Raw genomic sequence first — 5,378 nt, 5'->3', positions numbered from 1 at the left:
TGTTTGGTTTCCCGATGTATAAATCCTGGCAATCCTCCTGGCACTTAACAGCGTACACTATGTTACTCTGTTTGTGTCGGGGGACCCGATCCTTGGGGTGGACCAGTTTTTTGCGCAGCGTATTTTGGGGTTTAAAAGCCACAGAGACCTGGTGTTTAGAAAAAATGCGTCTCAACTGTTCCGATACTCCTGACACATATGGGATCACTACAGGTTTTCGCCTGGACTCTCATCATCCACTGGAGCACAAACTGGGTGTCATCAGGACGCTACAACACAGAGCGAACACCATCCCCACTGACACAGCGGCCAGGGAGGCAGAAGAACAGCACATCAAGAAGGCCCTGAGTAAATGTGGTTATCCCAGCTGGACCTTTGTCAACCTGTAGGTTTTCGCCTGGGCAGCGGTTGTCCTTCTCTCCTGGATCGGCTGGAGCTTTCTTTAGGTGCCTTCCCAGCTTTGACAAAGTTGGTTGCTGGGTGAGATCAAGCAGTTTGCACTGGAGTCCAGTGAGCTGTTGATTGATGTGCTGCTGGAGGATGGATTTCTTGTTCTTGCTGGGATAACCACATTTACTCAGGGCCTTCTTGATGTGCTGTTCTTCTGCCTCCCTGGCCGCTGTGTCAGTGGGGATGGTGTTTGCTCTGTGTTGTAGCGTCCTGATGACACCCAGTTTGTGCTCCAGTGGATGATGAGAGTCCAGGCGAAAACCTGTAGTGATCCCATATGTGTCAGGAGTATCGGAACAGTTGAGACGCATTTTTCTAAACACCGGTCTCTGTGGCTTTTAAACCCCAAAATACGCTGCGCCAAAAACTGGTCCACCCCAGGATCGGGTCCCCGACACAAACAGAGTAACATAGTGTACGCTGTTAAGTGCCAGGAGGATTGCCAGGATTTATACATCGGGAAACCAAACAACCTCTAGCGAAGCGGATGGCACAACACAGAAGAGCAACCTCATCAGGCCAGGACTCTGCAGTTTATTTACACCTACAGGCCAGAGGACACTCTTTCAAGGATGAGGATGTACACATCCTGGACAGGGAAGAACGCTGGTTTGAGCGCCGGAGTCAAGGAGGCCATTTACGTGAAAAGGGAAAGACCATCTCTGAATCGAGGAGGGGCCTAAGGGTACATCTTTCGCCATCTTACAATGCTGTGATTGCAGCCATTCCCCAACTCTCTGTGAATGGTACTCATGGACATTAATCAGTGTTCTTTGATCAGTGGGCTTTGGTCAGTGATTGTTGATCAATGGTCATGGGAATTTGCATAATTATGATTAAGGAACTGACCTCACAGCCCATTGTTCCTTCAGTGGGCTGGTTTCAGTCATTATGCAAATGTACTGTTTATAAGGTTTGGGAAACCTGCAGTCAGCTGAGACTGAAGAAGTCACTTGGATGAGTGACGAAACGTTTCTCCCACAAAACGCTACGTCCAGATGAACAGATTCAACTTTTGGAGATTTACTTTCCTGGATGATTGAGAATGCATCAAGACGTCAATGATATATATTTGTCCTCTGCAATATTTTGGACATTTATAATGGAGCTATTTATATATATATTACAGCCACAACTTATATTTTGTAACTGTGTGATGTCTTGTGTTATTTAATTTTTGTTCAGTGTGTTACTGCTCTTATTGTCTCGGAGCAACTGTAACCACAGAATTTCCATGAGGATGAATAAACTCTTCTTATTTCACTTTCAGCTCCAGCGTGCAGAGAATGTGTTAAACTTTTTCTCTGCCACCTACTAACAATAAACACAAAGAACATAAAGGCTTCCACCTGGCCCAAATGACCACAACTACGACACATTTTCAGGGTCAGTTCATCAGATGATCAGTTTTCAGGATTCAAATGTATTGTTTGGTCTATTAAATGTCACATACTTGCGAAGAGCATGGTTTATTTGAAGACACAGAGGAATCAAATGTTTCATTTTGTTAAATCAGAACATTTTGTCTTCTGAACGTTTTATTTCTGCTTCTGCCTACATGTTTAGGTAACGAGCTCGACTGGACAGAAACAATCACAATAAACAGACTGTGCTGAACCTGCACTGTGCTCGTGGTTAAAAGCTCCCACAACATTTTGTCTTCTGAACATTGTATTTTGCTTCAAAACTGCTTCTAGCACAACAAGAGTCAGCGAAGGCTGGAATGAGACTTAAAACAGCTTCAGTCCACATTTCAGTCTGTTGAGGTCGCTGTTGCTCCAGCGGAGGCCCTCTGCTGGCCGGGCTGGAGCCGAGGTCCCGGAGATGCTGCTACGTGTCGCGCTGCTCTCCAGCTCCACTGGCAGGTCTAACACAGTCATTGTCGAATAATTGTCCACCATGAGGCACGACGGGTCGTCCGACTGTCCAGGAACTTTTCCAATGGCATAGTTCTTCCATGAGACATTATCAGTGCACACCTGCCACGGAGAACCTCTGAGGGCAAGTGCTCTTCCAGCCTGCACGTCTGCCCATTTGCGCTCCTCACTTCTCTCCGAGTCCATCGGTGAGGAATGCAAGGGACGGGCGTCCTGCCGGGAGTGTTGCATCTTGTCCAGCAGCATCTCCACAGTATATATGGGCTGCTGCTTCTGCTGCAGAGGTGTGCTGGCCTCGGAGCGCTCTGTCTGTGTGTAGATGGAGATGGAGCAGAGCTGGACCAGCTTCTCTCTGGTTTCCTGAGGGGGGCTCCATGTCATCCAGGATGAGCTGGATCAGGTGAGGCGTGCTGATGCAGGGGGCATCCAGACATGCAGAGAAAGCTGCTGCCACCTCAGCTGGATGCGGTTGATGAAAATCCTGTCCTTCGTTCTGGCTTTCTTCTGCAACTTTGTCTCAAAATGATATTCAAATTTGTTGTTGTTGCAGAGGAGGACTTCTGAAATCCATGCAGAAATATAGAAACACCTGTGACTGTCGGGCTCTTTGCTGAGCAGCTTCTGTTCCACAAAGAGCTTCTCCAGGAAGAGGTGAATGAAAGATGGAGAGTTAAGCATCTTTAGCAGGGGCAGCCAAAAGCGCAGGAAGGTTTGTGGGACTCTGGGCTCAGTGGGACTGGCACTGTCAGAGGTTGCACAGCCTAATGTTTCCAGCTGCTCCATGGTGGGAGCAAGAAATCCATCCTCCAGGAGCACATCAATCAACAGCTCACTGGACTCCAGTGCAAACTGCTTGATCTCACCCAGCAACCAACTCATGTCTGCTAAGGGGGCCTGCCACAAGCTCTTCTCCTTGTCTTCAGGAGACCCATCATCAAAAGTTTTTTACTGGTCCTTCTCATAAGAGATCAGCAGCTCCCGAGCTTTTCTGTAGGCGTCCACTTCTTTCTGCCTGGCAACGACCTCATCCTCCTGGCGCTTGACGTCCTCATCCTCGCCATCCGACTGCAAGTCCCAGCGATCATCGGGGTCTCCTCCCAGCTGTCTGGACCAAAACTCCTGCTGGAGCCACTCCAAGACCACCTTACATCCCTTTCGGCACCATTTCAAAGAAGGAAGCTTCCGATGCGTGATTTCGTGCCTTAGATCCACCACCCACTCGGGCATGTTCAAGTTTCCAGCCTGTCGCCTCAGCGGCCGGGCCGTTCTCCCCTGCTGGCGCTCCGTGATAAGATTAACATATCTTACCAGGGCCGTCCCGTACATCAGGATCAAGTCATCTCCGGTAAGCTGTCCGGACCGGTCCTGCACCTGGCAGCGCACGAGGTCCGCTGTGCAGTCCACGGCCACGGGGAAACTATTAGCGCACCTGGCCCTCCAGGCCGATATCCTGTCTAACGCAAACCTCTGCAGAGAGGAGTCCATCGAGTAAAGGTAGTCCCGAACCCGATCCCACTCCGCTTTGTTAAGCCAGGGTACCACATGGCGTTTTTTCTCAAACCCTTTTTCTTCATTGTACAGTGGGAGGCGCGCTCCGGACTTAACGCTCAATCTCTCACTCACCGGGAAAAGCAGCTCGCCCCACGAGAGACCACTCGCAGATTTATATGACAGAGGACCGCGTTCAGAGCTTCGAGTTTTACCGTCTCTTGTCGTACAGCATCCAGGAAATGACGCTGAATTTTTCTTCGTCTTTCGTTTTGCGGCTGACATTCACCCTGCGGGCACGCTGATGCCATCTGCTGGATTGGAGGATGGGCGATCCTCCTGATATTCAGGCTATATTGCATTTTCTCAGACAGACTAACTTATCTGATAGACTTTTGTTTTCTTTCTTTGAGGGATGCTGGATTCCCAGCGTATTGATTTATAGGATAAAATATCAAACAAAAGATGTCTAGTTTGAGTTTGGTAAGAGACATAAATCCCTTGAGGACTGTCAGGAAGAGCACCTCCTGTAAACATCAGCCGACATTCCTGAGTGGCTTTCCTCTGGTCCTCACGTCACGCCGAAGGATAGCGGTAATGCACACTGGCGCTGTTTGACAACCGCCAATAAAACCCACGAAGAAGAACCCGAGGACGGTTTGGATAATGGCGGGTGTTCTGACAGAGAAACTCATTGCTCGTCATGCTGCATGTCTGTATGTGTGAATCAATAACATCACTAATTGAATACAAACTCTCACCCTAATCAGGTCCACATCAGATGCTCTGCATAGCAAAAGTTCCTGCCCAAGAACAGCCATATCTGCTTGGACAAAAACCACCACAGTTAGTGTCAAGCAGCAAAAACATCTGGAGGATTCTGTGCACAGCTGCGTTACCTTTAGTCAGAACATCAGGCTCCTTGGATCTCACTGACATCGCCTTTGAACTGGTTAAGTTTGGGCTGATACTGTGACGTGAACACACAGCCGAGTTATAATGATGAACAGATTATTTGTGATACATGAGCAGAGGGACAGCTTCTCCTACCTGCTGCAGATCCACGCTAGTATGTCCGTGCGGTGCTGTGAGGGGAGCACAGCAGCTGCAGCATACTGTCTGCTTCCTGCAGGTACAGACCTTCAACCAAGGGACAGGACGCAGCCTCAACACGCACACGGCACACAGACACGACAACAAAGTCACATCAAGGAAAACAAAGAATAATGACCAAAGGCACAGCAGATCTGTGGCTCCAGCAGTACTGTTTCTATTCGACCGCACAAGGCAGCAGTCAAAAGATCAAGAAGAAAGGGCAGTTAACCAGGAATACCGCTGTAAAAATATCCATGTAAAACAATTCCAACATGTACCAAAGACAAATAAGCTACACAGTTCCTTAGAAAACATACACTAATCATTTCAGTGCATTAAATGAGCCGCTCACGTCAAACTGTTTAAACAAATGACAGAGCAGCGTTTAATGCTATTCAAAACTATGTGAGCACAACTATAACTTTAGTTATTTAACATTATATTTAATGTTTACCTCCAATGAAGAAT

General features: G+C 48.1%; 1 long non-coding RNA gene and 1 pseudogene across 1 annotated transcript; both read right to left on the bottom strand.

Annotated features, from left to right (window-relative positions):
• Positions 1-2,132: 2,132 nt before the first annotated feature.
• LOC120435216 lies at positions 2,133-4,100 on the bottom strand (annotated as a pseudogene).
• A 478-nt stretch (positions 4,101-4,578) lies between these two features.
• LOC120435270 lies at positions 4,579-5,375 on the bottom strand. The gene is made up of 4 exons (XR_005609608.1): positions 5,365-5,375; positions 4,866-4,980; positions 4,715-4,785; positions 4,579-4,638 (listed from the first exon to the last, which is right to left on the bottom strand). It is a non-coding gene; the product is annotated as an uncharacterized LOC120435270 (long non-coding RNA).
• Between the last annotated feature and the right edge of the window lie 3 nt (positions 5,376-5,378).

Source organism: Oreochromis aureus, linkage group 20 (genome assembly GCF_013358895.1).
Source record: "Oreochromis aureus strain Israel breed Guangdong linkage group 20, ZZ_aureus, whole genome shotgun sequence".
Lineage (NCBI taxonomy): Eukaryota > Metazoa > Chordata > Actinopteri > Cichliformes > Cichlidae > Oreochromis > Oreochromis aureus.
Note: the sequence above shows the minus strand (reverse complement) of the source record. Positions and strands in the feature narration are given on the sequence as shown.